The sequence below is a fragment of the Falco punctatus genome (assembly GCF_963210335.1).
Source record: "Falco punctatus genome assembly, chromosome: 4".
NCBI lineage: Eukaryota > Metazoa > Chordata > Aves > Falconiformes > Falconidae > Falco > Falco punctatus.
Window position 1 is genome coordinate 45,061,242 of NC_137583.1, and position 22,618 is coordinate 45,083,859.

Consider the following 22,618-nt stretch of genomic DNA (forward strand, 5'->3'; position numbering starts at 1 on the left):
GGGACTCAGCTGGTGGAGGCGGATGGGGGATGCTGAGCCTGGGAGGGGTGGTGAAACGACCCCCCCGCCATCCCAGTGCTGTGCATTCAGGAGAGCGTGGCTGATTGATGCCGGTGGAGGTCTGGCCTTGCGGCTGCTTGTCGGGGGTGGTGGGGGTGGTGTGAAGTTGTGCAGCTTTTCTGGGGCCAAGTTAAAGGATTGGTTCAACCCCCCCCTCCTCCCTAGCCTGCAGTTTCCAGAGCCTGAACGAGGCGTGATCCCGGGAGCTCCGGTGCTGCCTGTGGGATCTCACCAGTCCTGATACGATGCCACCGGTGCAGGCCATGGGTGATGGCCCCATCCCACCTGCTGTCCCATGGGTCTGGCAGGTCCTGCCCCTACTCTCACTGCCACCGTCCCCATCCTGTGCACCCCAGCACTCGGGGGCGTCTGGGGGACATTGCATGGGGATGCTGGAGGGTGCAGGATGTGTGCATGCGAGGCTGCTCCGCCGTCCTGGCAGGGGGATGTGCAGGGGGTGAGGGGGATGCTCCTCTCCTGGTCTTCCCAAGCCAGGATCCGATTGCAGGGACTCCTGTCCCTGTTCGCCCTGCTGTGCTGCCGGCCCAGCCCGGCATCTGCTGAGAGACGGGCCGCAAATAAATCAGGTCTTGTTTATTCTCGTGCCTGGGCTTGGTGTGTGAGTTCATTTTAAAACGTTCTGCCTTAAATTACAGCCTAATAAATCAATACCCACTTAACGATGCAAGCGAGTGGGAGCAGTTTGTGCAAAGAATTAAAGTTGCCTCTGTGGCTCTCGGGCTTCACGAAGGGCAAAGGAGCGAGTCCCAGCAGGACCCTGTCTTGGGACATGCATGTGCATGGCTAGGACACGTGTGTGCATGGCTGTATGTGACTAGAACACGCGTATGCATGGCCAGGATATGTGTGTATATGGCTGTGCGCAGCCAAGACACGTGTGCATGGCCAGGACATGTGTGTACATGGCTGTGCATGGCTGGGGTGCATGAGTCATGGTGGTGCACGGCTCAGACATGCATGTGCATGGCTGTGCATGGCCTGAACACACATGTACATGGCAGGGACACATGTTAGGGCAGGCGTGTGCTGTCAGCCACCCTGTGCAGGGGCTTGGGGCAACCTCAGAGCTAATGCCAGCCCGTGCCAGCTCCTCTGACATGGGGTGTCTCTGGATTCCTCCCCAAAAAGGCAACAATACCATTCCCCCCATCCAGCTCCCACCCGCCTCTGCCTTGCCACCCCCTCCCTGCTCAGGGCGCTTCGTTATGCCCCCACTAACAGCTTTCCCTGAGCATCCTCCTCCTCTTCACCCCTCCGCTCACACCTTTCACTTGTCTAATCCCCTCGTATTTGTCTGGGCCGCCTTCCAGGGCCACCCACCTCTTTATAGGGCCACTGCTAAGTAAACGCTGCCTTTGCTCTGCTAAAGAGGGACTCCTCCTCAGCACAGTTGGGGTTAGCGGGACAGGACCTTTCATGTGCCGCTCGCCTTTCTCAGGGGCTGCCCTTCACCTCCTGCTGCAGCACCCTCCATCCTCGTCCTCCTCCTTCCCAGGGGGTTGGGGCACACTGGGCTTTCGGTGCCCAGCATCGGGGCATCCGCAGCCCTGGCTGCCGTCGTTGCTTGCTCCCACCAAAGCTGCCCTTGGCGATGGCCAAGGACCCTCATCCCTGTCCCCCCCCCGGCTTGTGTAGAGGCTGGTTTTATCCCTCCCCCCTCGTCTCCCTTGCCAAGCCCTGACACTTGATGGCAGCCCATTCAAAATGCATGGGCTCCCCTTTCCAAGCGCCCCGGTCCTTTTGAACTAAAAGGATTTTCTCAGAGGCTAAGTTCAAATGTATGGCCGTTATTTATTTATCACCCCACTATGTATTATTCATTTATTTAAAAATGTATGGCAGCTGGGAGCCCCGTGTTTAATCACCCCACGGATGGCGAGGGCCAGGTGGAGCCAGCCCCTTGCTCAGCCGGTAACCTGGTGTGGTGGCTGCCGCCGGCCCGCCGGCCTCACGCCTGATTTACCACGACCCCAGCCAAAACTAACCCCAACCCCACGGCAGCCAGCGCCGGGCGGCCATGCCGGGTGGGCTCCGAGCTGGAGCTTCAGGGGGATGCCAAAGACCTGCTGTGCCCCGTGCTGTGTGGCGCTGGGTGGAGGTGCATGGATTTGGCATCTCCCTCCTCCCTGGCACTGCTTTTTGGGGTTGGGGAGGGGGACATGCCCTGCTTGCTGCCTGGCTGGCCCCTCGGGTGGCCATGGCTGGCAGAGTGCTGCCTGTCCCCAATACAAGGACGAAGTGGCTGACGTGCTGCTGCTGTGCAGGGAGGCTGGGAAGGGCTGGCATTGGGCTGTCAAAAAGGAAAAAAAAAAAAAAAAAAGAAGAAGAAAGGAGAAAACTGGCTGTGTTTTGCTTTCCTGGGGAGGAGGGGACGCATTCAGCCCTCCTGGCATCTCCTTGTCCCTGAGTGGCTTCACGCAAGGGTAAAGGACTGAGTCCCCTCACAGGAGGAGCATGAAGGGTTAAGGGTGCTGTCCTTCCTCGCTAAACTCCCCACGTCCCCCCATTAGCCCCCACCACCCTCTTCCTCACTGGGACACTCACTAATTGAGACAGCTCCAGCCCCTGCCTCCCTCCTCTCCCCCTGGGGCTGAGCTGCCTCTTCCCAGGGGGAGCACATTGTCTGCTCCAGTCGGGTTGATGTAATCCCTAAGCCCGAACAATACTTCCCCACCCCACTCCTGCTGAAAGGGTATTAGTTGCCCAATGAGATAATTACTCCACAGGCCACCCTAATCATCCTGTCCGCCCAGCCGCTTTCCCCGCCGGGCGATGAGCCACCCGGCTCAGCCCCAGAGCACCTGGGATGCAGGTTTGAGGTCCCCTCGGGTGATGCTGCTGGAGATGCTCACCCTCTGCGGGTATCCGGACCCCGAACACCAGCAGCAAAATACACCGGGGAAGGGGGATGTGCTGCTGAGCTGCCACCCCCAGCCTCATGACTGTTGTCACCTCAAAATGCCACCCATGTGTGGGGTGCGGGGTGGGAGTCTTGGGATGCTGAGCCTGGGCTGGCAATGCCACTGCCACCGTGCTGAGGAAGCATGGGTGGGATGAACCCGCTCCCGGTGCCATGGGGTTTGGGTTTTTCCTGAAGTTACGTCCTGGCCTTGGCCCCCTCGGGAAGGGTCTGGGCTGGCAGATGTCCCACAAGTGCCCAGCAGCAAGCACAGACCCAGCAGCCCATCGAGAAACCAATGATCAAGCTAAAATTTTGGGAAACAAAAGTCCATTTTTTCCTTAAACGCCAGCGTTTGCACAGATCTGATTGCAAAAAACCAGAATTTCAGCAACTGAAAAACCTGCCCCAACGAACAGGATAAATTGAGCACTTTCCTGAACTGGTTTAACAGGAAATAATCCCAGTTTTCAGCCTGGCTTTGTGCAGGTTTTGCTGCTGGAAGGACCCTGCCCTTGTTCCCGGGAACGTGCGGGGCTGTGCAGTGCACACATGGCAGTAGCGTGTACCAGCAGACACACGCATGTACCTGCACGTGCAATGCTGGCTGTTCGGTTGGGGTGAAATCGGGCAGTTTTCCCAGCTGGATGATGCCAGGGCTGGCTTTCCTCTCCTGGAGCAGCTAGGATGTGGCCACCGGCTGCAGAACTCCCCTGTCCCTTAATTGTCTGATGTGCTGGAACTGGGGATGCTGCAGAAAAAGGGACCTGTTCAGGGCTGCCGAAATGAAAGCCTAGTTCTTATTAATCCTGCTCTTTGCGGCTCTGGCTATGCTGAAGTCGGGGATTATCCCATCTGCCTTCCCGCACACCGGTACAGCAAGAGCGAGGCAGCCGAAGAACTAATCTCCTGTAGGTTTTGCTGATTCCATCAGGAACGGTGGCCGGGGCGGGGGGCTCAGAGGGGTTAGGGGGCCGGAGCTGGTCAGGGGGACATGGACCCTCTGCCACTGTGGATTTGTGTTGGGCTTGGGGAGGGGAGCTGCTGTTTTGTGGGATGTTTGGTGGGATGCTCACGGGGATGCTGGCTGGGATGCTCACTGGGATGCTGTCTGGGATGCTCACTGGAATGCTGGCTGGGATGCTCACTGGGATGCTGGCTGGGATGCTCACCGAGACCAGGGATGGGGTTTGAGCGACAGGTCTGGCAGCACCACAGTCACCAGGCTGTGCCACCCTGAGCTCCCCCCGCCCGGCACCGCTGGGAATCCTGCTGATGGCACGGGGGCCGTGCAAGGCCAATGCTGCAGGAAGGACGAGGGATGTTGCCCTGCTGCAGCCACCGCTCCTCCCCGTCCCTTTCTTGGCCGATCTCTTCTGACAGACAAACATCGGTTCTTTCTCCGCCACAAAGTCCTTGTCCAGCCAAGCACACAAAGCAGATCCATTATCTGATGGGGGACAGAAAGGAGGGGCCGGAGGGGGGGCGGCCGCCGCACAATGCGCACAAGTGGCGCGCGGGGCCGCCCCTATTGTGTCTGGGCAGGAAGGGCCGGGACCCACGGTGTGGCCCCCTCAATGGCAGCATTGTGTCTGAGCCCCCCCGTCCCCTTGGGCATCCCCTTGGTGTGTGTCCCCCTCCTTCCCCAGCTCCCACCACCCATCTGGGGCAGCGCTGTCAACCCACCCTGTCTCCGGTCTTTTTGGGGTCCTCTCTTCCCATCAGATACCCTCAGGATGTTGAGGGGTGTTGGAGCGGTTGAGTTTTTGGGAGTAAAATGAATGGGCTGATGGGTGCCCCCCTCCCCCCCCCCGGCAGGGTTGTGCAGGGTGAACACGGGTGCTGGGGCCAGCAACGGTGGAATTCCTCGCCTCCCCATCCCGTGATGGGTAATAAAAAGGCTGATTTGGGGCAGACCCAGGCACCCCCTCACCGGCGGTGGGGGATGGGGGAGGTGACAAGGGCACATCTGGAGGATGTTTGCCCCCATCATCTGAATCGGAAGGGTTTCCCTTCCCACAGGCTCCCAGGAGGGTTTGGCTCCTCTCCCTTGCCAATGCCATCCCGCCTGCAAAACGGGATGTGGGATGCAGTGCGGGGTGCGATCCATGGGGTGATGGACCCTCCCTCTAGACCCGTCCCTAAGCAGGGACCTGTGCAGGTGGCCGGAGCCCAATTGCCATGTGGGGTTTGTACATGGGGGCGGGTGTGGAGACCTTGAGGTCCTTCGCCAGGCTCTGGCAGTGCCAGGAGAAACCTTTGCGATCCCCTTAAAGCATCATTTGGCCACATGGGCCTGCCCGGCACGGCGGCTGGGCTGGGTAAGATGGCTCGGTTGATGAGTAGTGTGAGATCGGGAGGGGGGGGTTGGAGGTGATCGGTTTGGGTTTGGAGGTGACAGCGTTGCTTGTTTTATTTTTTGCAGAGGAGAAACCCCCGCGTTGCTTGGATCACCACGGTCCAGCAGCATCCCTCACTGGTGACGGGCATGGGGTGAAGAGCCCGGAGATATGGGGAGACCACCCACCCCGCAGCACCCTGGAAATCAAAAGAGAGAGGAGCCCTGTGGGGTGCTGTGGACTGAGCTTTCCTGCCCTTGGGAGCCACCGGACCGGGAGAAGGTCGCTCCTGCCATGGGTTTGCAGCAGCAAAGTTGGACGTGGCTGTTGGGGACGGGCTGGTTTGGTCACATCCCTGCACGGTGAGCGCAGCTGCGCCCACGGAGCCAGGCACGGGAAGCTAGCTGCGCTGCCCTGAGGATGCTCGAGACCCCTCTGTCTCTCCTGAATGGGGTAAGTTTGGGATTTTCTTGCTTTCCTTTTTCTTCCTGCAAGACCAGCCCGCCGGCATTGGGTTTTCCCCGCACAACCTCCCGCCAGGCTCTCTCCAGCCAGGGATCTGGGGGGACCAGGGAGCAGCGCTGCAGAAGCGGGGGCACCCACGACAGCTCTGTGAGCGGCTGCATTGCTCCTCGCCGTCGGGGCCAGGCAAGCGGCTGCAATTGCCAGGCTGGGAGGTGCCATGCTGGTTTATTTCTCATTGTTTTTTGGGAAAAAAACCCCACTTATTATCCCCATTTTATTTATAGTTCTCTTTGAAAACATTTAAATTCCCCCCACCCCCCACCTCCAGCTGGTGGAAGGCTGGGCTAATGGTAACAGCTTTTGATTGCAAAATAATTGTCTTTTCCCCTATTTCCTCTCTAATGTACATCTAAAAATCTTTATGACTCAAAAACATCCTTTTCTATGACTAAATGGCATAAGGGGGAATCTTCCCCCCTTGCCTCTCTCTTTGCCCCCAGCTGGGTGGGCAGCCTCCCCCACCACCCACAGATCCTCCTGCTCCACCCCATCCAAACCCCCCAAATCCCGTTTGTCCTGCTGGCAGACACTGGATTTCGCCGCCCAAGTGACTCCCAGCTCCTTCTGGGAGCCTTTTTTGGGGTGACGGTTTCAGCCCAGCCCCCAGCATCTCTGGGGAAGGGGGTGGGCAGGTGCGCAGCCCCGCAGCAGCAGCAGCATCGCATCCCTGGGAGTCAGTCAAGGGATAAAACCCACATCCCCTGCGGTCCTCACTCCTCCAGGTTTTTTCACGTGACGGCAAAGCTGTCCGAAACATTAGAAAAAATAACTTTCACCTTTCCCAGCGTGAGCCTGGCAGCCGGTGCGGGTGCTGCCGTGATGCCCGTGGGCAGCCCACGCTCTCGGGGCTGGTTTTCTGACAGGGATTTGGTTCACTCCCAGTTGCACAATGGGGAGATAAGGAATATTATCCCGTTTTCCCCCAAAACAATGCCTGCGCAGGAAGGCTTTTGAGTATCTCCTTGTTGAGGCTGGATTTTCTTGGTTTTCCTGCTGGCTGGCACCCCAAGGGGGATGTGGGGTGCATCCCTGTGGGTTCACCCTCTGGAGATGTGTCTGGGATGCTCCCATGGCACAGGGCTGTGTCAGTGCTGCTTTTTAGGGGGCTGCCACCATGCCTCGCTCCTCATCGCCCACCCCCTCCAGCAAATACCTCTGGGGATGCTAATCCCCACATCGACCATCAATCTCCATCCGCGGAGACCAGCGCTGTCCCATCTGGAGACCCCGAGGTGCAGGGATAGAGCGAGGAGCCCCAACCAAGGGTGAGGGGCATACTAATACCCCCAAATTATGACGCCCCATGTCTTTGAACTCCCCTCCCCATTCATTGTTGCTTCGTTCCTTCTCCCCTTTGCTTTTAAATACCCTCTTCTTCCTCAAAGCGATATTAATGATGGTCGGTGGGGCTTGGTGCCAGCACCCGGCGCAGCCCTGTGCCCGATGGGTGCCCTGAGCAGATGCTCGGTGCCGCGGGCAAAAGCCATCCTCCTCCTCCTCCTCCTCGCTCTAAGATGGCCGGCGGCCCCAAAATGGTGCTGAGCATGAGACGCCATCTGCAAGGCTGGTCCCACGCCCGCCGTGGCCTTTTTATGCAAAGGGGAATTAATTAGATTTGAATATGGTAATTAAGCCATCAAGCCCTGCCGGGTGCTATGAGGTCCCTTCTTTTCTTCGGGCTTTCTTCTCACCCCTCTCTCCCGCCGCCCCTTAACCCTTCCCCCTCCGCTTTTTGCACCCAAAGTACCGCTCCTGCATCTTAATTAAACGCCTCGTCTAGGCAATGCCATCGTTGCCCCCTTTCCCGTGCTAGATCCTGTCCCTCTTGCTCAAGAGCCGTGTCTGAACCCTGGGGGTGCCCGTCTATCCCCTCCAAAAAAGCCCGGTGCTCACAGAGGGATGCAGGCGACTACCCAGAAGGAGAAGTGGGGTTTTGGCTGGTGATGGCCACAGCAAGAAGTGGGTCCAAAATTAATTCCCCAAAAGTTGGGTGGTATTTTAAGCCTCTCTGATCTTGACATTCCCAATATTGTCTTTTTTTTTCCTTATGTGCCGTGGGGGTCCTGGTGTCACCCACGTGCTGCCCTTGGCTGATGCACTGGGATAGGTGAAGCTGGGATTTCTCCAGGGTATTTTGTGATGGGAAGGAAAAGAATCAAGAATTGAAGGAGCTTCCAACCTCCGTGCCCAGAAAAGGATTTATTTTTTAAATTGGGAATTAAACCTTTTCCCATTCCTACATTTCCTAATAGCATCCATCCACTCACCCTGACCCGTAACTGCTGGGTCTTTATCCACCCGAGCCAGGTGATGGTGCAGAGACCAGAAAGCTCCTGGAAAATGGGATCTGCACAGGGAAAAAAAAAATTCCCTGGAATATTTTTTATACATCTATCTATATTTATAAGGAAAATATTTCTCTTTTTTTCCATTTACCTCATAAAGCAAGCGAAGGAAATTGGGAATACCTGCGGGAGCTCGTCAGAAAAGCCCCCAGGCACTTTCTCAGCAAGTTGCTGAGAATGCGAATCAGCTTCTTTAAAAACTGGAATATTTGCAACAGGGTCATTTCTGGTAAAACTTCTAATTGTACCGGCAAGCTGCTTCCACCCAAACCCAGGAAAAGGCTGAGATGATACGTCTAGATACACACATCGATGGGGGGGTGTATCTATCTGTGGTGCTGGTAAGAGGCTCCCAGGGGTATAATCCCAGCCGGCAGCTTGGCGGCAGGCGGGGGCGATCCTGGGGCTGGGGGCCCCTGCGCTGCCCCGCAGAGCTGGCTCTGACCTACATCGTGGGTGCTGGATGCGGCCCCCCCAGCCCCCCCGTGGACACCCACTCCCCACGGCTGGCGTGCCTGTGATGACCAACACGGGGCGGCCAGGGCCCTTCCACATCCCCAGCCTCCCCCTTGGCCTCAGTTTGGGTGAAATAAGGGAGAAATGATGATTTTCTCCTCCAGCTCCTTCCTCAGGGCAGGCACAGGGCGCTCACGCCCAGCTCTGGCAGTGATGCTCTGGGTGCCTTTGGGGACCAGTTCCCGGGCTCTTCCTCATCCCGGACCAGGCTCTGGCCGGCTCCTGAGATGTATTTCCTAGCTCAGCCTGGAATAGGACCAGGAGACCTGGCAGCCCAAGGACCCACCTTCGTGGGGAGGCCAGCACCAGCGTGCTCATCCCCACGGCCACAGTCCTGCCGACCGCTCCTGGGATGGCAGAGGGGGGAGAAAATACACTGGAGAGAGGGAAAGGGAGCAGGAGAAGGGAGAGGGTAAGAAAAAGGAGGGAAATCTATAGAGCAATGGAGGAAAGAAGCTAGTGTGAGAGAGAAATATAGGAGAAATAATAAAAAATATGGAAGCAAAAGGGGCAGAGTGGAAGAAAAGAGCAGATAACAGAGCGATGGGCTGAGGGACAAATCAGGGAGAGGTGATAAAGTGGGAGATGGGCAGATAAGACAGAGGAGCCCAGGCAGCGCTAGCAGGAGGCAGAGCTGGGCTGGTACCCATGAGAGGATGCTCGAGGCTGCGGCTCACACCAGGGCTCAGCCCCTCCGAGGCTGGAGCAGCAGGGTGGCAACGGCAGCAGCGATGTCCCTGCCAGACTGGAAAGACCCAAAGGTCTATGAGCATCCCCATATCTCATTAACCAGGGTTCCCAGCTAATGAGCCCGGCCCAGCCGAGCAGGTGAGCAGCACCCATCGCAGGCAGGTGGCTGTGAAGCGCAGGGCTATAAATCTCCCGCGCGGTGTGGGCACCGCCGAAAGCTTTCCAGCAGGATTTATCTCCCCTTCCCACTTTCCCCGCCTTCCCGCAACCGCCACGTGGATTCCCCGCGGCAAGGGAAAACAAGCGAAGATGCTTTCTTTTGTCTCCACCACCCGCTCCGCCGCGGCTCTCTGGCTCTAATCTGCCTCGGCCTCCTCCCCTTCATTCACAATTTTCTTCCCACCTCCACAGTGGAAGAAAAGGGACAAACCTTTTTTTTTTTTCTTTTTTTTTTTAATGGGAAAATAAATCGAGGAGATGGTGGCAGCGCCGGGGAAGGAGGGATGGAGACTTCCCAACAGCCGAGCCTGGCTCTGGCTGGTCCCAGGGTAACCCCGAGGGTGTCACCTCCCTGAGCTCCCACACGACGCTCACCTCAGCTCACTGCTGCTCGTTATTCTTTAGAGCCTTTATAGACCATTTATGCTACTTCTGTGCAAAAAAAATGTAATTTTTTTTGAAAAATAATGTGATGGATGCACTGATGAGAGCTCTGCACTGGGGGAGATAGGGGGGAGGATGGAGACAGCTTAAAAATTACAGTGGGAATTAGCAGGAGTCTGAGCTGTTGTTTGCGCTGCCCATTAGCATCTGCCTATTTATCTGTCACCAGATCCTCGTGGCATCTATCCATCCATCTGGATCCTTGTCAGTCTGTCTGCCTATCTAATTATCCATTAGCATGGCAAAGCCCCCCTGACAGCAGTCCCGGCAAGGCAGACGTGAGACCACCTCAGCTGCCCTTCCCCATCGCACGGATGCTTTTATGAGCGTTACCGACACGCGAGCAAAAACCCCGCTCCTACATGTCACCAAACAATATGTTCTGGTGGGCAGGGAAGGTTCTGCAAGGCTGTGGGATGCAGATGTGGGAAAGCCGGGCTGGAGCCAGCAAACACCAGGGGTTGCATGGCAGGGGTTGTCTGTAGGGTGTTGATTATATAGGGGTGTGCGTGTGCACACTGCCCTAGACGTGCCCAATGTGCCCCGCACTTTCGCTGCTCACAGATGCTCCATCTCGCCCATGGGAAGCAGAGCCGGAGGCTTGGGCACCGCCATGCCGTGGGCAGCTCCGGTGCCGGCGGCTCTTTGTGCCCGCGCCGCTGCGTGGGGTTTCTTTGTTCGTGGCGCTGGGCAGGTTCCCCCTCCCCGCCTGCCCACTGGCCCGGCCACCGAGGAGCAAATCAGCGGCGTTTGCATATTCAGAGCAGGTGGGGGCCCATATGCCTAAGATGCACCAGACAAAATTAGCCACCATAATCATAATCAAGTGTGCCGTTGTGCTGGGGGAAGGGAGAGCCTGGCAGACAAGCCTGATAATTATGAAGCTCAGCATGTGCGCAGCGGTTTTGCAACAATTATGCCTAGCTCAGCAAGCCGGCAATGATGCTTGTTACAACCACCCTCCGACGCCCACCGGTAGCTGGCTCCCGGGAGGGCTGCGCCGGTGGGGAAGGGGGCACAAGGCTGGCGAGGAGCCGCGGTCAGACCCCCTCCCGGTGGGTCCAGCCCTTTGCAAGCTGCTTTGTGGCTTGGTGGCAGCCATAGCTTGGGCATCCCTTGACGAGCTGCCCCCTGCTCTCCCTGTACCCCAACCCATACCCTCCTCTTGCAGCTAAACCCCCACTTCCCACCCAGACTAAGCCTGAAGTGCCTGAGGCATCTCCAGAAACCATCTTGCCCAGCTCCATCAGCACCCTGCATGGAGAACAACACAAACCCTTTGCATAAAGGAGCTCCGGTGCTCCAGCTTCACAAAAATCAGTTTATATTTGCCTCTCAGGACTTTCCCATCCTCCTCTGCTCACCCTGCTCTTTGCAGGGGTGTGTTATCTCCCATGCATCTGCTCCGCGGGCTGGGAACGAGGGCGGTGGCAGGAGGTGACACTCCAGATTCATCTCCAGCCGCCAATGCTCAAGGGCCGGTGTCATGCAGCATTTCTCTGAACGAGCCCTGGGGAAGGGGAATGGGAAGAAGCCGCATGCGCGCGAGGCCGACGGGAGATGCTCTGTGGTGCAGTGAGGACCAGCCCCTGCGCTGTGGCCTTGGGAAGTGGCAGCTCCAGGCTGTGCAGACATGGCTCAGCATCGAGCGGTGGCAGGATGCTCCACGGCGCCGTCCAACCTGCACCCAGTGGAGGAGGAGGAAGATAAATCGGTTTCCTTTTTTTAAATAGGCTGGAAGCTGCTCTGGCTCACAGGGTAGTGCTGGGGGATGCTCGTGTTTCCCTGGGGTGCCCCAGTGTGATGGGAACAGGGGATCGAGGCTGTAGCTGTTCCCCTGATGGACTGGCTATAAAGAAGTTCAGCGTGCGTGGAAATCATGACTCTGCTTTCCCCAGCATCCTTCCTCCTCCTCCTCCTCTCTCCCATGTGCCGTTTGGGTGTCAGGATGAGCCACCCCCGCCCCAGCCCTAGGAAAACCCTGCCTGAAGCACAGTGGTACCTGCAGCTTTGGGGTTAAAGAGCCCCAGAAACGGATTTTCCATGCAGGGGGGTTTGTGGACGTACCCAGCATCCCCGTCCTTTCTGCCTGTTACGTCCCAGCTTGATTAACAGAAGGAAGCACCAAACCAGCAGGGAAACACCCGTCGGCACTGGAGGATTGCTCCGCTCTGCACCAACGTCAGCCAGGGGCTAGTTTGCTCCAAACTAGAGGATTTATCAGAAGATCATGGCAAAGCTGGGGAAGGACCAGTTTGGTTCATTTATGCTGGGGCATCTCCCAAAGTCCATTGAAACAGCCCCAAAATCAAGCTCCTGCAGGACGGAGAAGCACATGCCTTTGGGGACAGCACGTGGGAGCAGCTCCACATTGCGGGGGGGATTTAGGGCTCCTGAAGATCCAGCCTGGCGGTTGGAAGAGCCATCAGTGTCAGTCCCTGGGTGTCTGGCGAGTCATCTGGGGGATCTGCTGGATCCTTTCTGGGCTGGCTTTTCCCCCAAGAAGCAGGGAAGGATGTGAGCCTTGGCAATTCCCCATCGCTCGGGATCTGGTCCGTGCCAAGAGGCTCTCACTCTTATCCATGTGGGAACAGCAGCAGTAGCATCCGACTCAACTGACCAATTTCTGTGCAGCTGGAGCATCCTGGGATGCCCACACTGGCCCAGTTTCCCACCCGCAGAGATCCACTGCTTCAGCCCTGGTTTTGGTAAGGTTTGGAATAACTCTGCAGGAACTTGGATTCATGTCCCACCCCTTCCTGCCCAGAATCACCCATCAAGGAGAAATCACCTTTTACTAGGATTTTCCAAATCCCAGGAAACCGGGATCATTGTTTTCGCCGGTCCTCCTCTTTCTGCCCCACATGTTCAGGTTTCCCTGGTTGATCCCCTCCTGAATAAACACTTTTGCTTAAACCATCTGCTTTGGAGCCTGGGATGCTGAGGGGGCTTCCCAGGACTTTGATGGGCTCAGGGCAGACCCCGAACCCCCCCCATGCCCGGGGGTACTGGGGCTGCACCCATCCACAGCATCTCTGGCAGAAGGATCTTAAATGCTGGAGCTTTGAAAAGGAGCTTTCAGTTGTTTTAATTGATAGAGAAATCAGGGCCATGAGCAGAAACACAGTAAAATAAATCAGTGTTGCACTTGTACCACCTCCTCTACCCCCCCAAAGCTGGTTTGGGAGCAAAGCAGCTTTGCAAGACTTGGGAAAAGTGAGAAAATAGCCCCACCTGTTTGCTTTTAAACAGGCTGGGTGTATGGGAAAGAAAGGAAGAAAAAAAAAGCTGAAGGGCTGCAAACAGTACCCAGAACCAAGCCGGGGCACATTATTCATGCACATGCTCTGCAAGGGGCAGGATCCACCGCTCTGCACCCCACGGGGCTAAAGAGCAGCGACTCTCCAGACTATAAATTCCCCGATTCCCTGGATCTCACCAGCCTGGCTGTTATTGAGATGCAGGGAGCAGGGGAGAAGGTGACTGCCGACTCCATAAATATTATTGGGGGTGACGGGGCTGCGCAGGGCCGGCGGGCGCGGACAAAGCGCCCATTGAGCTGTCGGCGGAGGCGCGACGGCCCAGCTGCCGCAGGGAGCCAGGACAGGGGTCAAGGTCAGAGGTGGCCCCTGCCTGTATTATTCCCACCCCCCCGGCCCCTTTCCTCATGCCCATAAAATTAATAAAGTTAACTGAGTATCGCCAGCTCAGGTGTTGATGGCAGCAACCGCGTTGCTCATGCAGGAGGGGAAACTGAGGCACAGTGCAAGAGCAGAGCATCGCCCCTGCTCTGAGGGGGCAGTGCTGGTGCCTTTATCCCTTGGGGGCCCCTTTTGTGAGTGTATTTGATAACATATAGGCTTGTTCTAAAGGATGGCAGACTTGACATCCCCAGCTCCGTGCTGGAGTGACCCCAGGGCCATGCCACCACGGCCGGGAAGCCTGTGCTCACTCCAAATCACCCAGCACCCCTGTCCTGTGCCCGGTTCTCCCTGTGCCAGGAGTTTCTCCATATGGATGGAGAACTGGAACGTTTGGCTGTGCGTGGCAGCTGCTGCAAGGGCAGCCCCCGACAGCCCCATCCCCTGCCCAGGACTGGGGGTTCAATCCTGCTGCCACATAAACTTAGATTTTTAGAATATTTTACTCCTTATTAAGCAATCCCTTAGCAACGCTTGTTTCCATGGCAAAGAGCAGAGAACTTCCATGCCGATGCTGAGCTTTGCCTTAAACTATAATTCAGCTCAATTTATTTGGGTGCTGCCCCGTGGGCCAGGTACCCAGCACTCACAGGGGCTGCCCACTCTGGGATGGACAGTGGGTGCCCATTCTGGGTTCCCGGCCAGGCTGGGGACACAAAGCAAGGTCAGTTTACCTGGGAACAGGAGGTGTGCAGCATGCAGGGTCTCTTGAGGAAAGAAAAAAAAAAAAAAAAAAAAAAAAAAAATGAGCTTGGGGTATACTGCACACCCCAAAAATCTCACCCCCATCCCCTACAAGCCCAGCTCTGGAGCTCCCAGAGTTTAAAGGCAGAGCTGTGCCCAGCTGTGGGGCAGCCCAGGCTTCCAAAATTACACTAATGAGCCGAGCCGCCAGCAGGTCTGAGGGTGTTCCTTGCTTCCCTGAATCTCCGAGCCTTAAGGAACTCAAGCAAACGAGGTGCAGGATGCTGGGGCAGTGCTGGGTGCTGGTGGGTGCTGCAGCACCAAAGGTGGGTGCTTTAGAGCCCAAGGCAGCGGGGGCTGGCACCGTACGGCGAGAGCTGCCCTTCCAGCAGCCTCGCTTTCCCAAAGGCACGTGTAAGTTACTGAAAAATTGGGATTCCGGTGGAAAATCCAAATTGAAAGGGGATTGTTTCATTTTCAAACAATCCCCGTGATGTTCTGCGCTCCGCTTGGCATTTTCAAAGAAATTGGTTTAATTCTGCTCCCTCCAGCCTCAATGGAAAAAAACTCGGCTTGGGAGAGATGGCAGGTTCCTGGGACAGACCCTCCACGGCCACATTCCCTCCAGGAATCTGCCAGGGTCCTTGTTTTTCACCCCAGAGCCCAAAAGCAGCATTTCTGTAGTGCGAGCCTCCCGGCAGACCTGGCATTGCTGGTTTTGCCCGTCTCCATCTCCCTGGGAGGAGAAAGGAAACTCTCCCTTCTCGCCGTGCTTTTATTTTGCTGCAGCGCTAACGAATTCTTGCAGCAGTTCGTGCCCTGAAGGAGCCTTAAAACCTCCCAAATTTGACAGCCAAAAATAGCTATTGCTCTGCTTGTTTCCAAGTGTTTACTAGCCCTGATTTATTTCCCCCGGTTATTTGAATCCGTCTCATGCTTTGAATCCCAAATCCTAAGCAGAATGGAAAAAAACCCGCATCTGTCATTTAGATGCTCTTGCGCTCATTTAACGGGGAGGGGGGGGGATTATAATTTCTCCTCGCTGAAAGAGTGTTCCCCGTGTCAGGGGTCCTGGGGAGGGCTGGAAAAAGCTGAAAAGCATCATGAGATTATTGGCTCCTGGGATTTCCAAGCATCCAGACTGTGCGGCCGCTCCAGGAGTGCTTTTCCCAGCGTAGATATCCCCGTTGGCTTGGGGGGGGGGAGCTGCCGGGGCTGCGTGTGGGCAGAGCTCAGGGGGACCCGTGGGCAGAATTACTCAGTGGTGCGGGAGCCTTCGGCAGCAGAATTTTGGGTAGCACCCCAGGGCACCCCCTCTGCCCTGTGCCGGATTAGCCCCCGCCGCATCCCTCCTCATCCCTGCCCCGCCAGGGGTTTGTGCCTGGCCTCCCTGTGCACGGCTCAGGGAGCAACAAAAAGCAAAAATGTCGAATTTTGGTGTAGAAGGACCCAAGTCAGGCACCCACAGGGCAAACCCAGCACCCAGCTGCAGCCAGGACAAGGCTCCTGGTGCTGGGGGGGGCATCATGGGCTTCTGGTGGGAGAAAATCCTGTGGATTTTCTTCATGCACAGCCAAAATCTCTCTTCCTGATGGTATTTTGGGCCACCCAATGCTGACTCCTGGCTCGCTGTAGCTCTGTTTGGAAAGTTTTGAAATTCTGGGGCGCTGGATGATTTGCATGCAATGTTCCCCCCTGCTCAGGACCAGCAGCTCTGGCACTGAGCACCCGCTGGGCTGGGCTTGCCTGTGGGCGAGGATGGGCTGAAAACCTTCCTGGAGCTGGGGATGAAGGGATGAAGGGCAGTGAGGGTGGATGGGGCTGTGGGGAGAGGATGGTACCCCCCATCTTCCTCGTTTCCCCAGCTCCCCCAAAACAGGCTCAGCTTTTCTCATGCACACACACGCGTGCTCGCCTCCACCACGCTGCTGGAGAAGGGGCAAAATTAATCCCTATGGAAATTTATTTAAATGAATTCCCTGCCTGGACACTCAAGCTGTTCCCAGCCTGGTGAGGGCAGGGCAGCCGGGGGAGGAGGGAGGACCCCCTGGGCACCCCAGTTCTCCCCTTACAGCCCCATCTCAGGGAGGTTATATCCCCCAGGCAGTGGCCCCAGTGGTGCTGAGCTGTGCCACAAACCCAGGTTTGGGCTCATAAATTGCCCCAGGACTCCCCGGGGGTCACTCGTGTCTTGCCCCCATGTTGGAACAAGGAGAAAATGCCGGTGGTTCTCACTGCGCACCGGCAAACTCACTGTGTGCTGCAGCAGGATCGGGCCCTTCCCATTCCCATCGCATGGAATGAGCTGCTGAGCTCCTCATCCCAGCCCCGGCCGTCCCTGCGCCGGGCACTGCACAGATGCTCAGCTCCAGTGGTCTCACCCCACAAGAGAGGGGAGGTGGGGGGCAGATGGGGACCCCCTTGGCTACATGGAGGCAGAGCCAGCACCATAGTGAACCCCGAACTCCCGGAAAGTGCAGGCAGCCTCCGTGTGTGCCCCGATCCCGTAAGGCAACAGTGCAGCCCCCCGGGAAAGGGGGATTGGGAGCACCTGCATCCCCCGTGCAAGGCTTCTCTGAGGTGGGGCGCAGGCATGGCACTGTTGGCGCAGGGAAGGGGTGAGGGAGATCTGGGAAGAGGGTCTGACATGGGATTGTGGTGGGTTTGCTGGGAGCCTGGCCTTGCAGCGGACCCCTCCGGCAGTGAGCATCTTCCCTGCGCCCCAGTGGCTTTGCAGCATCCCAGGGATGGTTGCCCAACTGGGCTCTGGCATCCCAGAGATGGTTGCCCAGCGAGGCTCTGGCAAAACCCAAGCATGAAAGCACTGGGGAGGAGATCTTCTAAGAGTGGCATTCATGCTGGAGCATCAGGCAACCTCGGCATGTGCAAACACGCTCACGCATTCCCCAGCCCTGTGTGGGCACCCATGCACGTGGTATGGTGCACCGAGGACATCGGTGGGCTCAGGGTCTGAGGGGCTGGGGGAAATGCCGGGACCTGCACTGATTCCCAACCCCACGGAGGCGGATGGACCTGAACCCCCAAAGCTGACAGAGCCCTGGCAGGGGATCAGGGCTGGGTGAGCCAGCGAGAACAGGCACTTCTCGGGGATTTATGCCATGCAGCACTTGTCAGTGCAGCTTTAGCACCCCATAAAGCAACACCGACGGCTGAACGTGAAGGGAGAACACAAGGATGCCCCGACTGGCCAATTAATGAGCAAATTCAGGCTCAGACCCTGCAAAGCTGTGAGGGGGGAAGGCTGGAGGGGCGGGGTGGGGGGAGGGGTACAGCCCTGGGGAAGAGGAAAAATGCAGGAGGAGACTGGAATAAGGGAAGGGGTGCATGCAGGGTGATGTGGCGGGGCAGCCCCGGTGCAGACAGCAGCTAACGCCGTCTGTGTTCATCCGCAGGCAGCTGCCTGGCAGCGCAGTGGGGGCTCTGTGGGCTGCACCCCGCAGCCAGGGTGTTGGAACCCCCTGCAACCAACCGGCTGCAACAAAGAGGTGAGTGAAGAGGTGCCAGTGCGTGCCCCGGGGACGGCGTGAGGGTCAGCCTGTTCCCAAGAGACCTGGCACAAAGCCTGGCTCGGTGAGGATGTTTTGGAGAAGCGGGTGGGAATGGGGGAGGTGGGGACCCCGTGAACCCCACAGCAGTGCCCAGGTGCCCCCCAGGCACTCACTGCTTTGGGAGCATCGCCCTAAAGGTCTTGCATGAGTTTTGCAGGACACAACCCCCTTTCCCACCCGCGCAGGGGCTCTTCTCCCCATTAGACACTCATTTTTCCAGCTCCTGCTGTCACCTGCCCTCTTTCAGGATGTCCCAAGGTGTCACCAGCCACTTAAATACAGACTGATCCCAAAGTCCTGCCTGTCCCCTCTGCTGGAGTCTGGAGTCAGAGCCCTGTAGAAACACCCCCAGGTGCCTGGCGGGCTGGGGACTGTGGCTGTGGGGACAGCAGGAATCCCTGGGGCAGAGAGCTGGCATGGTGGTGACAGTCACCTCCCGGCTGTCCCGTAGGGACTCAGCACCAATGCTCACCGGATTGGGACTGGGCTCACACCAGTTTCTCCCATTAACAGGTGATGTGAGCGGATGCCGTGGGGGCCGGGTGGCCAGGAAGGCTGGAGAAAAGCCAAAGCTCGGTTCGAAGCGCGGGCAGGATCCGTGCGGATGCCCTTCCCACCCCCGGGGTAAGGGCTTGCTCCCTCCTTTCCCATCTAAGCAGCCCCAAGGCTGAAGCCAGACGTGCCCAGGGCGTCACACTTGGGGGTCCCCCCCCAACCTCGCTGCCAGACGAGGTGCACGGACCATGAGATGGCATTCCAGGAAGCTGGAAAGACCCAGAGCTGCTGACGCCGAGCCCAAGGCATTGGGAGGACGAGGTCTGCAGCTCAACGAGGCGAAAGGGAAAAAAAAATTATGTGCATTAAAGGTGTTCAAAGCCCCCAGCTGTGTCGCAGCCACATGTGCCACTGGTGTCTGAGAAGAATTTTGCCCCTTTTTCTTGGAGGACCCCCCAAATCCCTGCAAGACCCGGTGTCCAGTGTGTGTCTCCTTCCCAGCAGGTCGAGCTTTTTGCCTGGCCAACCTTCCCCTTCCCAGCAGCAGGAGGGGAGGGGGTCTCAGGCCTGGGGGGGTGATGTCCTGTCCCCTCTGGGCTGGGGGGAGACAGGAGCAGCTCAGCTTCAGGCTTGGCCAGCGTGGGGACAGGCACGTCTCACCTTGCCCTCCCTCCCTCTTCCTCTCCTTGTTTCCACTCCAGACTGGGAACTGGGTCTGGCCCTGCTTTGCTGGTCTGCAGGGCTCCCCACGGGTGGCGCTGGCAGAGGACAAGTGGGACAGGTTGGGGAAAGGGGGAGACGGGAGGGACAAACACCAAGCCAACACCACCAGCTCCCAGCACACTGACTGGTTGCTCCAGTGCTGCGGGTCTGGTCCCCAGACTCACTCCAGCCCCGCAGCCCCCATTTTTCTGTCTTTTAAATCAAATTTCAAGGCAAAAATAGAGCCTGGAGATCTGCAGCGCCAGCAGCAGACAGGGAGGGGACAGTGACAGCGCCACGGCACAGGCTGGGGACTCTGGTTGCTCACTTGGCATCGGGATGCCCGAGCCAGAGAGCCAGTGCTGGGTCCAGTGGGGCTCAGCCCTCTCCCCAGGGAGCGCTGTGAGGTCCCACTGGTGTTGCTGGTGACCAGTTACACACGCTGTGGGTGTCGTGGGGCCAGGCCGGCTTCCCTGAGGATGCGCGGAAGGATGCCCTTGCCGACACCCCTGCCTCCCAGCTCCCCCCGCACGCGTTCGCCCGCCGCTGCCAGCGACCCAGACGCCCAAATATTGAGCTATACATTAAATTACCCGGGGGGAAAGGGCCTGGGAGGGAGCCGGAGCACGTTGGAGGGAGCGTGGCAGTTTGTTATGCTAACCGAGGGGGGCTCCGCTCAGGGGACATGTCGGAGAGGTCTGAAGAGCAAGGAGTTCACAGGCCCTCTCCTTTTGTCATGCTAAAAGTGCAACACTGAAAATATATACAGGCAGCTGCTCAATGGAGCGTGAAATACAAGTGATTTCTCCGGGAGCCCTGGGTAATGCGATGCAGCCCGGACAATGCCCGCCGCCGCCCGCCGTCACCTTTGTGCAAAATGGGAAACTTCTGGGGGAGGAATGGGCACCGAGCGGCTCCTGGCATGCCAGCTGCCCCCAGCATCGCCCAGAGGTGGCGGGTCCCCCAGCTCGCCCCCCGGCTGCGGTGCCCATGGGGTCTCCCAGCTGCGGGACCGGCGGCAGCACGGGATGGGATGGGTTCCAGCTCGGTGGGTGCCCTGTGGCTGCCAAGCCCCAGCACCGAGGAAATGTCCCCCAGTGCTTACGGGGACCATGCTGGGCCTGGCACCCCCTCACCGGGCACGGGACCGGGGACCCCGTTAATTTGATGACTTTACAGGAGCATCGCCAACCACCCGTCGCGGCAGCTCCCTTTGCTGATGCTAATTCGAGCATCCCGGCAGGAGCGGTGTAAAATCAGTCCTCAAAGGGGCTTTTGTGTCCTGGGGGAGGGCAGCCGGGCTGGGGGTGCTCCAAGCATCCATCTTCCACCTTTCCCTCCTTTTTTTTTGTGTCTCGGCGGAGCTGAAAGCTGACGCTGTGGGGGCTGCGAGGATCCTGGGGCCCGGTATTTGTTCCAGAGAGGCACAGCTACCAGTTTGTGCAGCCCCTGTGGCCAGTGCTGCACCCCAGTGCAACGGCTGGGGGGCCCTGGGGGTTTGGGGTGGTGGGGGGCAGGTCATGAGGTACGCCCAGCCAGCAAAGGTGATGGAGCAGGTTTCTCCCTCCAACCCTGGTTTGGCTCAGCTGTGGGCACCTGGCAGCCAGAATTGGGCCACTTTGGGGGAACTGGGGGGACTTTTTGGCATCCCAGCCCCTGAGTTCTCCCTGCTGGTGGTGGAGGGGCTGCTCAGCTCCTGGCTGAGGCTGGTACAGGGGGCACAGCGGGCTGCATGCCCAGGCCGCTCCAGGGGTGCCTGGGGATGGGGGGAGGATGTGGCACCCCAAGCCTGTGTACCCCAACCCGCGGGGGATGCTCGGGGCACAGGCCGAAGCGACATCTAGCGGGAAGTGCATCCCGTCACCTGGGAGATCGATATCCATGGCAACCCCTCGGGGCCACCAGCACCCTGCCTGGACCAGGACACCCACCAGCACCCGGCAGAGCCCCCAGTCAGGGTGAGTGGGTGCTCCTTGCAGGACAGGGCTGGCACAGCCTAAATATCTCCGAGCTCAGCTGCGAAGCCTGCAGACCCCCACCGTGACGCAGGTGCTGGCACCGTGGTGGGCACCAAAGCCCCTTATCCACCATCCACCGTCACCTTGGACGTGCTGCACCCGGTGGGCTCTGCCCTGGTCTCATCCAGCTTCAGGTCCTCTGGTGCTCGCAGGGAGATGCAGCCGGGCAGCAACAGGGGGAGAAATGCAGGAGAGGATCCCATTTATCCTGCAAGGAAGACATGGGCAAAAGGACATGGCATGTGGGATGGTTACAGCCCTGTGGCATCGTCGCTCCAGGGAGTGCACAGGGAGGGGAAGGTCCCAGCTTAGCCAGCCCCGGGCCAGGGCGGAGGAGGATGGGGAGGCCACAGGGATGGAGCTGCTGCCACCCAAACCCCTGTGCCCTCCTTTGTCCCCAAAGTACAGTGCCCGGGGGCTGGGTGCAGGGGTGGGCATCGCACAGCCTCAGCCTGAAGGGGCCTGTCAGGTGCAAACGCACACCCACATGCATGTGCCTATGTACACAGGGGCTCATACTGGGTTTGTGTGGCAAGGGTTTGGTGGCAGGGGGCTACAGGGGTGGCTTCTGTGAGACGATGCCAGAAGCTGCCCCCATGTCCAATGGAGCCAATGCCAGCCGGCTCCAGATGGATGCACCACTGGCCAAGGCTGAGCCCATCTGGGATAACAGATTTAAGAAAAGGGGCAACCCCCCCCCCGTGCAACAAATTGCAGCAGAAGAGAGGAGTGAGAATATGCGAGAGCAGCAGCTCTGCAGGCACCCAGGTCAGTGAGGAAGGAGGGCCAGGGGGGCTCCAGGCACCGGAGCAGAGGTTCCCCGGCAGCCCAAGGGGAAGCCCCCGGCGAGGCAGGCTGTGCCCCCAGCCCATGGAGCCCACGGGGGAACAGATCCCCCCCCAGCCCAGGCAGGACCCCATGCCGGGGCAGGGGGCTGCCCGCAGGGGGCTGTGACCCGTGGGCAGCCCACGCTGCAGCAGCTCCCAGCAGGACCTGTGGCCCCGTGGGGAGGAGCCCAGGCTGGGGACCCCCCGGGGACCCCCACTGGAGCAGCTCAGGAAGAACCACTGCCCACTGGAGGACTCCTCACGTTGGAGAAGCTGGTGGAGGAGTCTCCCGTGGGAGGGACCCCGCGCTGGAGCAGGGACAGCGTGAGGAGCCCTGTCCCTGCGGAGGAAGGAGCAGCAGAGATGTGCGATGAACCGACCGCAGCCCCATTCCCTGTGCCCTGCGCTGCTGGTGGGGAGGAGGGAGAGAAATCGGGAGTGAAGTTGTGCCTGGGAAGAAGCAGGGGGGTGGGGGAAGGTGTTTTTAAGTTTTGCATTTATTTCTCATTACCCTACTCTGATTTCAACGGTAATAAATTAAACTGATGTCCCCAAGTCGAGTCT

At 58.4% G+C, this 22,618-nt stretch overlaps 1 protein-coding gene across 3 annotated transcripts in view; it reads left to right on the plus strand.

Moving 5' to 3' along the window:
- The window catches only part of LOC308062472 (uncharacterized protein), a 36,071-nt gene extending 14,182 nt beyond the window's left edge, over positions 1–21,889 (plus strand). For all 3 annotated transcript variants that reach the window (XR_013927594.1, XR_013927595.1, XM_080384026.1), the window contains one exon: positions 5,406–21,889. The gene's annotated coding sequence lies outside the window, so the exon portion shown is untranslated. The remainder of the gene's footprint in view (positions 1–5,405) is intronic.
- The last annotated feature ends 729 nt before the right edge of the window (positions 21,890–22,618 follow it).